Here is a 9,874-nt window from a genome sequence, read left to right as displayed (position 1 = left end):
AGCCAATGAGCTGTGAGAAGGCGGGATGAAATGTTACCACGTGTTTGTTTGTGTAGCGGACGTACAGGGTGTGCAGTGTTCCACTGATATCATGTTTTGTCTAGAAGGGATACAACTTTTTTCGTAGTAGGTTTAGCATAACGTGAGCAGTAGGTTATGAGAACTAGGTCAAGGTTAGGAAAAGAGTTAGGATTAGCTAAAAAAAATAAAACATACTTTTGACGTCAAATTTCACAACCTGTATCCCTTCTAGACAAGACCCTGACAAACATGCACCCAGAGTATGCCTACAATATCATGTTATGATTATAACATTATTATTATTATATTAGCCTCGACCAAGCAAAAACACGTGTTTTAAGCCTATCTGTCACAGAGTTTACAATTCTTACAATGATTTGTGATAAACCATAACAAAAACAATAAGTAGGCAGTAGAATGTAGATGACTGTCCTTTGAATGTTAATTGGTAGAGCATGGCGCTTGGGTTGTAGGTTCGATTCCCAGGTTGGACCTATACAAAGAAGGATTAAAATATGCACTCACTGCTGTAAATCGCTCTGGGTCGTCTGCTAAATGTAAATGTTTTTACTTTTGACTTTCTAATACTGTCAAGTACAAATATTAATATGTGCGCGTGTAAATATGGTATCTACCAGCAGAGGACTCCAGTGAACAGTATTCACTATGCATAAATGACTGGGCTACATGGATATATCTAGACTGTAGGCTATTTATCATATTTTACCTATTCAATTAGGGTCTATTCTATTATTGAACATTATTTGGTCTCAGTGATCCAATCATAAACATTATGATCTGCTATTCAGGTTTGTTCTCGTGCTCCTCGGTCAAGAAATGTTGTAGCCTAAAACATAGGCATTACAGTTGCACTATGCAAATAATAATGTGTGATTCAACAAAGACTGTGTCAATGTGGTTTAATGTTAGTTTACTCAGTTATACGGTAGGCTGGTTTGTTATTGTGCGAAGTTATCGTTTTGCGCAATCCCTTTCTTTCAAGGCCGCTCAACCGCGGCCCAGGTGCAGAGAACCACACAAACTGAGTGGCAAATGACGTTACCGTTTGTTCGCGGAAGTGGCTTTTTTGTGTTAGTAGAAAGGGGAGGAAAGGAAGAGAAACTAAAGAAGAAAAGTTTCAGCACTCTTTCTAAAGAAATTCATATGCACACTGTACGACAGCTGGCGTTTTGAACCTTCGCATTCAGCCACTTGTGTAATTTAGTTCGAGGTAGGCCTACGGGACAACAACAGCTGGGAGAAAACAAGAGGCACAAAAGGTACAAGGAGGAAGATAGCTGGTAAGTTCTCCTGACAAAAGTTCAGCACACTTCTCTGGGCATGGTTTGGGCTTGAATTTTAAGGGCTGCGTGTTGTAACGTGGTAGAGAGACGTTTTAGGACATTCGAATACTAAAGCAATAACATTCTGTCTGATAGATGAATATGATTTGCTATAGGCCGATTGTAGGCTGCCTTACTTTTTGTTGTGCCATCAGTTTGATGTTGGCGAAACAATCATTTGCTGATATCTATTCTAGCAAGACTGCTGAGTTCAGTATAGCCGTACTACGAAAAATGTCGTTATTGTAAACATTGCGAAATATAGCCTAGTGATACAAAGTAACTAGCCTAGGCCGCACATTAAACATTGTATCCATTCAACAGAAGTCGAAAACAACCGTGTTGTCACTTTTGGGTGTTTTCAAAATAAAAGTGGTTTGCTGCATAGGCTACTAGAAATAGTCAGTTCTGTAGGCCTGGGTTCCTGTGATATCATTACTTTCCTCACAACAAGTTGTTCAACTCTGTCATTTAAACTGTTCTGGTAACACTTTATAGACTTACATGAGTACTAATACTGTAACAAGAAAAGTAACCGCATTGTTTGTATTGACGTGTTGTTTACGTACTACTATAGCAATATGGAGTTTTGTTTGTTTTTCTACACGTGGAACAGGAAGTGGCCACTATTCTGCTTATGTAAACTCCACAATTCCTACTATGCAATGGAAACTATGCTACTGTTCTTACTATGTAAAAACACGTTAATGCAAGGATATTACTAAATGAATCCCAGTGTTACCACACAGGTTTAGAGAAACTGAATCTAAAGTCTGACTAAACAGGCTGGGTTTGGCTTTCTGTAAATGCTCCCATTCTATTTCAGCGACCTAATCAGAAGTTCACATTTCTGTGATGTGCAATATAGATCTTTAGCATATTGTCAAGGTGGCATTCTCATGGAGATGATTTAATGTTTCAATAGGTCTAGGTTCTATATTGTCATGGAAGTGTAACTATATGTTTCAGACAACAACGATCATTTCAATCATCTGTAACAAGCCCTGACTAAAACAGTGCTCTGTAGTTGGATATGTGTCATACAGAACATTCAACAACAAGCTGTGATGCTGGGCCCTTCATAAGCCTATGATTCGGGCTGTATTGGTGTGGCCAGAAACATAAACACACACAGTTGTTATGGTTACCTACACCTCAGTCTGTGATGGGACTACTGTTGTTTGACAGCTGGCCTGTTCCTGAGCCCTATACTACGTATGTGGTTTGAGGAGTTAGCGAGGTCATTTTGGTTAACTCTGAGTTCAACTTGGGATAACTGGTACCACGACAGCTCACCTTTTAGCCAGGTACATTTCTATGGTAACAAATCCAGAACTAACCTGCACCTGGGCAGGCTTACTCAGGGTTAACTCCATGTATCCTGAATGAAGTGTCACAAGTTAAAGACCAATAAAATCAAGTAAAACGTGTGTATAACTTAATACAATTCTTATATCGATAGGAGTGGGGGAAAGGTGCTCGTGTATTGATAAGCACACTAAAGAAGGTATTAACTATAATAAAATAAAGACGGCCCTTCAACGAGCCTATTTTACACCACAGCCTGCTGAATGTGCAGCATAACTCTTTTCATTTTGCACAAATTAAAACATGGCACTGACTCGCCCATGGATGGATGTTTCAGCCTTGTCTCAATGAAAAGTTTGGTGTTCCACCAGACACGTGTGACATGCATGCACAGTTACAAGCCTGCTAGAGTTAGCAGCAGGCATATAAGCAATATCCACTGTTGTAGTACGGATGAAGCCTGAGCTGGAATGTGACTAAAGCTGGCTAGCTTTAGAAAAGACTGAGTAAATCTAAGTTTAATCATAGTATACCACTCTGATGGTTTGGAGACACCCCAGACAGACAGGAGTCAGGGATGGAGTGGATAGAGGTAGGCTTATGTGTCTGAATGGACTGCTTCATAATAAGCCCAGCTCCCATATCACACTCTCCCACACTCCTTAAACTCACTGTCAGTGGGTTATCTCTCTGATGGTGATGAAGAGGAGGAAGGCTTGACTGACTGCTGCATGGGGATAATAAACTCTGAGAGACTGAAATGTCAGAGTTAGAAATGTACATGCGCACACACACTACCAACTAATCTATTAATCTATCTGTCAATCAAATACATCCTGTTTGACACAGAGCTTCACAATTCACCTCAAACCCTCTCAATCAAACAAGGTCTGCCTAATCTAATGCAGACCCTATCAATCAAAAGCAGAACCAATCAGTCCTGTCTGTGTGATAAGCTTGGCTGGGTGACACCTTTCGTTAACTCCCTTTTGATTTGGCAGACCGGTGTGTGTATCTCTGCTCAAAAATAAGTGTGTGCGAGCGTGTGCACATATACATGTGTGCACACGTGTGCCAGCCCTTAGTTGCAATTGGCAACAGTCTTGGATTTCACTCAGCGTCAGTTTGTGTATCAATATGAGGCTATGTCTGACATGTAGCACCCTGCCAGAGAAAAAAGCCAAGCAGCTGGCTAGATACTGCTCTGTTTTAGCTGGCAAGATACTGTTTCAGCTGTTGTGAGCAGCAGCTTATCTGCATCAAGAAGAGGTTTTGTTTCCATGGTTTTAAGAACATTCATATGTATGACCTTTGACTTATTTGGGTCCTTCACTGTAACACTTAATTGTGGACCCAAATAGTTTTCAGCGTGTGTGGAAACACTGTAGGAGCAGTTATCTGTGTCTCAGTGTGTGGTTGTCCATCTCTTACAACGTAGCGGAAGAGATGGTGAGGCCTGAGCTCCACTTCCTGCCCTGCAGCCCTGGTCTGCCTCCTACTCACTTCACATAGACTCTTAAGACTACATGCTGAGCTGCAGACAGATTCACTCCCATATAGATTCATTTAAACTAAAGGCCTACTAGTATTTACTTGATGCACTTAATAACTGTAAGTCGCTTTGCATAAAAGTGTCTTCTAAATGGCATATATAATAATCAAGTCCCAATCATTATGATACCACTATTCATAGATTTTTTTATGATACAAAACAGGGAGCTTTATCAGGGTTGCACATGCTTCATACTCAGGCCAATAATATACTGGTGCTTCCTGCCAGTCCTGTCGGTCACATTTGATCAGCACATTTAGAGAGGGACATTCCTAATGTCTGATGTTATTAACAGGAGTACATATGAACAGGGAACAAATGGAACTCCTGTCCACTGAATGGAAGCGAATGAAATGAATAGAATGGTTAGCTCCCATACTTCCTGGTCTCCTTTATGACATCTCTGTGCCTAATCCTGTTTTCTGCCATCCTAGGTTCATGGCATTGGGCCTGTGTGGTGTGCCCTCTGTGTGGGAGGTTTGTGAGGTTAAAAGGGAACTGTTTCAGTCTTACATCCGGCTCTGGCCCAGAGGCTGCAGTTTCCAGGGATTACTTATTGTTTCTCTGTAAAGTGTTACACTCGGAGTTCCCTATGGTGTGCAGTCTGTGTAGTGTTACACACTAATAGTTCCCCTGGCTGGCTGAGCCTGTAGTCAGGAGTTCTCTGTCTACCATACCAGTATGTTTGTGAATAAAGTGATACGACTCTGAGTTTCTTCAGTCTTTGTGCTGTTGTCTTGAATTATCCAATTTATTTGGGCCATGAGTTGTGTAGGGTAGGCTATGAGTCAGAGCGAGTCTGTATAGATTTGGACAGGACAGACCTGTCCTGTGTGTTGTAAAGTATTGGTCTCCGTTAAGGCGTGTGGTTCTGGACAGTGAGGTGTGTGCGCGTGCGTTTGTGTGTACAGCATTTATGGGGCCCTGTAGAATTGGTTAACATTCATCAAAGCAGCAACACAGAAGGGAGAGGGACATGGGGAGAAGAGATGGAGAGAGACTGATGGGAGATATCTTGTTATTCAGTCAAGTCTAGCAGTCACTGCCCTGAGAATCATTGGTTTATATATGACAGCTTTGCACACTCTTAGTGAAAACATCAAAACTATGAAATAACACCATTATTCTACAATGTAGAAAATAGTACAAATAAAGAAAATAATGAGTAGGAGTGTCCAAACTTTTAACTGGTACTGTATATACATTTTTACACCCAGGTTAAAACACTCAGCAGACAGATTATTAGGTACACCCATCTAGTTGAGGATGCCTGGTCATTCTTTAAAAGTAACTTCCTCACCATTTTCGATAAGCATGCTCCATTCAAAAAATGCAGAACTAAGAACAGATATAGCCCTTGGTTCACTCCAGACCTGACTGCCCTCGACCAGCACAAAAACATCCTGTGGCGGACTGCAATGGCATCGAATAGTCCCCGCGATATGCAACTGTTCAGGGAAGTCAGGAACCAATACACGCATTCAATCAGGAAAGCTAAGGCCAGCTTCTTCAGGCAGAAATTTGCATCCTGTAGCTCCAACTCCAAAAAGTTCTGGGACACTGTGAAGTCCATGGAGAACAAGAGGACCTCCTCCCAGCTGCCCACTGCACTGAGGCTAGGTAACACGGTCACCACCGATAAATCCATGATTATCGAAAACTTCAACAAGCATTTCTCAACGGCTGGCCATGCCTTCCGCCTGGCTACTCCAACCTCGGCCAACAGCTCCGCAGCTACTCGCCCAAGCCTCTCCAGGTTCTCCTTTACCCAAATCCAGATAGCAGATGTTCTGAAAGAGCTGCAAAACCTGGACCCGTACAAATCAGCTGGGCTTGACAATCTGGACCCTCTATTTCTGAAACTATCCGCCGCCATTGTCGCAACCCCTATTACCAGCCTGTTGAACCTCTCTTTCATATCGTCTGAGATCCCCAAGGATTGGAAAGCTGCCGCAGTCATCCCCCTCTTCAAAGGGGGAGACACCCTGGACCCAAACTGTTACAGACCTATATCCATCCTGCCCTGCCTATCTAAGGTCTTCGAAAGCCAAGTCAACAAACAACAGGTCACTGACCATCTCGAATCCCACAGTACCTTCTCCGCTGTGCAGTCTGGTTTCCGAGCCGGTCACGGGTGCACCTCAGCCACGCTCAAGGTACTAAACGATATCATAACTGCCATCGATAAAAGACAGTACTGTCCAGCCGTCTTCATCGACCTTGCCAAGGCTTTCGACTCTGTCAATCACCATATTCTTATCGGCAGACTCAGTAGCCTCGGTTTTTCTGATGAATGCCGTGCCTGGTTCACCAACTACTTTGCAGACAGAGTTCGTTGTGTCAAATCGGAGGGCATGCTGTCCGGTCCTCTGGCAGTCTCTATGGGGGTGCCACAGGGTTCAATTCTCGGGCCGACTCTTTTCTCTGTATATATCAATGATGTTGCTCTTGCTGCGGGCGATTCCCTGATCCTCCTCTACGCAGACGACACCATTCTATATACTTCCGGCCCGTCCTTGGACACTGTGCTATCTAACCTCCAAACGAGCTTCAATGCCATACAACACTCCTTCCGTGGCCTCCAACAGCTCTTAAACGCTAGTAAAACCAAATGCATGCTTTTCAACCGTTCGCTGCCTGCACCCGTTCCGACCTTGAATATGTGGACATCTATAAGTACCTAGGTGTCTGGCTAGACTGTAAACTCTCCTTCCAGACTCATATCAAACATCTCCAATCGAAAATCAAATCTAGAGTCGGCTTTCTATTCCGCAACAAAGCCTCCTTCAAACTTACCAAACTTACCCTAGTAAAACGGACTATCCTACCGATCCTCGACTTCGGCGATGTCATCTACAAAATAGCTTCCAACACTCTACTCAGCAAACTGGATGCAGTTTATCACAGTGCCATCCGTTTTGTCACTAAAGCACTTTATACCACCCACCACTGCGACCTGTATGCTCTAGTCGGCTGGCCCTCGCTACATATTCGTCACCAGACCCACTGGCTCCAGGTCATCTACAAGTCCATGCTAGGTAAAGCTCCGCCTTATCTCAGTTCACTGGTCACGATGGCAACACCCACCCGTAGCACGCGCTCCAGCAGGTGGATCTCTGATCATCCCTAAAGCCAACACCTCATTTGGCCACCTTTCGTTCCAGTTCTCTGCTGCCTGTGACTGGAACGAATTGCAAAAATCGCTGAAGTTGGAGACTTTTATCTCCCTCACCAACTTCAAACATCTGCTATCTGAGCAGCTAACCGATCGCTGCAGCTGTACATAGTCTATCGGTAAATAGCCCACCCATTTTTACCTACCTCATCCCCATACTGTTTTTATTTATTTACTTTTCTGCTCTTTTGCACACCAATATCTCTACCTGTACATGACCATCTGATCATTTATCACTCCGGTGTTAATCTGCAAAATTGAAATTATTCGCCTACCTCCTCATGCCTTTTGCACACAATGTATATAGACTCTTTTTTTTCCTACTGTGTTATTGACTTGTTAATTGTTTACTCCATGTGTAACTCTGTGTTGTCTGTTCACACTGCTATGCTTTATCTTGGCCAGGTCGCAGTTGCAAATGAGAAGTTGTTCTCAACTAGCCTACCTGGTTAAATAAAGGTGAAATAAAAATTAAAATAGTACTGGGTCAGACCCCCTTTGCCTCCAGAACAGCCTGAATTCTTTGTGACATACTACAAGGTGTCGAAAACGTTCCACAGGGATGTTGGTCCATGTTGGCGTCATGGGCTCATGCAGTTGCTGCAGATTGGACAGTGGTACATGCATGCTGTGAACAGCCCGTTCCATCTCCTCCTAAATATGTTCTATTGGGTTGAGGTCTGTGGACTGACCCGGCCACAACAATAAACTGAACTGGCTGTTATGTTCCAGGGGATGTTTCCACTCCTCAACTGTCCAGTGTTGGTGACCGCGTGCCCACTGGAGCCACTTCTTCTTGTTTTTAGCTGATAGGAGTGGAACCCGGTGTGGTCAGGACAGGAGGCAGGCAGAATGGGAATGTGTGTGTGTTTGAGTATCTGAGAATAGCTAAGTATGTTAGTAGGCAATAAAAAAAACTTTACCTTCAGACTGCCTGTCCTTTTTTAATAGCCAGGCAGCGGCACACATTCCAGCAAATAAACACCTGTTTCAAATAAATGCCGTTTCTAAATGTAATTGTTTACGAGTGAACTTCAGTGAGTACAGTAAAGATTGTTCAAAAGAAGATAAAGGCGAGTCATGGATGAGACAGCATTGTGGTTTGACATGGTCGGCTCAACTACGGTGGATACAAGAGGTGCAACGAGTGAGACAATGGTGCTGAAACGTGAAATCGGGGGTGTATGATGGGCAGCCTAGTCTTTGCATGTCTGATCTGTGATGGATTTGTTATTACAATGTTTATACTAGTCACAAACAGTGTGGTAGTCTTTTCAACATTTTATTGAGCAAGAGCTGTGTGCGTTAAGGAAATAGACGCCTGGCTGAAATAAAGGCCTGTCTCTAATAAGCGCCGGTTGTGTTCAGTGATTAAAGCAAATAAACACCTGGGATATTAATTGAAGTTTTACAGTATTTGGTATTGAAGGATAGAGGAAGGGACAGACTTGGAGAACCTGAGAGGAAAAGAAAATCAATGCGAGACAGAGCAGACAAGGGAAACAGACAAGAGTAAGTGAAGGAAGGAGAGTGGATAGAGAGAATAAAACGAGGATAGGGACAGCGTGAGAATAAAACGAGGATAGGGACAGCGTGAGAATAAAACGAGGATAGGGACAGCGTGAGAATAAAACGAGGATAGGGACAGCGTGAGAATAAAACGAGGATAGGGACAGCGTGAGAATAAAACGAGGAGAGAGGAAGGGAGAGCGAAAAAGAGGGAGAGAGGAGCAAACAACCTGAAACTATCTGTTTCCCTCATGTAGAACTGTTAACTGGTCTGGTCAGCTGGTTGGGCCTGCTGAATGCTGAAAGCCTGGCTAATCTAATGTCCATATCACCCCCAAATCACAGTGATATACCCTCTATAACCTGACTATTTCTGGACCTGTTCTGTCACATTCACAACACCTGACCGGTTATATGTTGTGCGTGTGTGTACACATATTTGGAAAGGAAAGCTGTTGTCTGGATTTATTTGACTAGTCCCTGTAAGTAATTCCTTTCATTCCACAATGTGTGTCTGAACATGCTCAATACACACACACACCGTCTTTGGTATGATACAAAAACAGCTTGCCTAACGTGTGTGTGTGTGTGTGTGTGTGTATACCTTTTGCGCTCACCTGAGCAAGGAGGTCACATGACTCTCTCCACAGCTGATCCTGGGAGCAATGCATGCTCCAAGCCAAGTGTTTGTGAGGGGATCATTTAGGAGAACTATGATTCGCTACATGTACAACGCTCAGTGATTGGCTAAGAGTGCGTGTACCGTGTGCTGATGTGCGCTTTGGTGTTTTTAGGGTTACAGACACTCACAGGCAGTCAGTGTTGTCCCATGGAATACGTGGTAAGAACTTGAGAGACACACACACACACACACACAGGCATATGGGTTGCTGGTTGCGCCTCCCACTGTCAGTATCTCCCTGCTGTAAAGGACATTGTTTGTCTGTCTAAGCCATTTAGAGGTGT

Source organism: Oncorhynchus tshawytscha, unplaced genomic scaffold (genome assembly GCF_018296145.1).
Source record: "Oncorhynchus tshawytscha isolate Ot180627B unplaced genomic scaffold, Otsh_v2.0 Un_scaffold_17_pilon_pilon, whole genome shotgun sequence".
In the NCBI taxonomy this organism is placed as follows: Eukaryota; Metazoa; Chordata; class Actinopteri; order Salmoniformes; family Salmonidae; genus Oncorhynchus; species Oncorhynchus tshawytscha.
Note: the sequence above shows the minus strand (reverse complement) of the source record.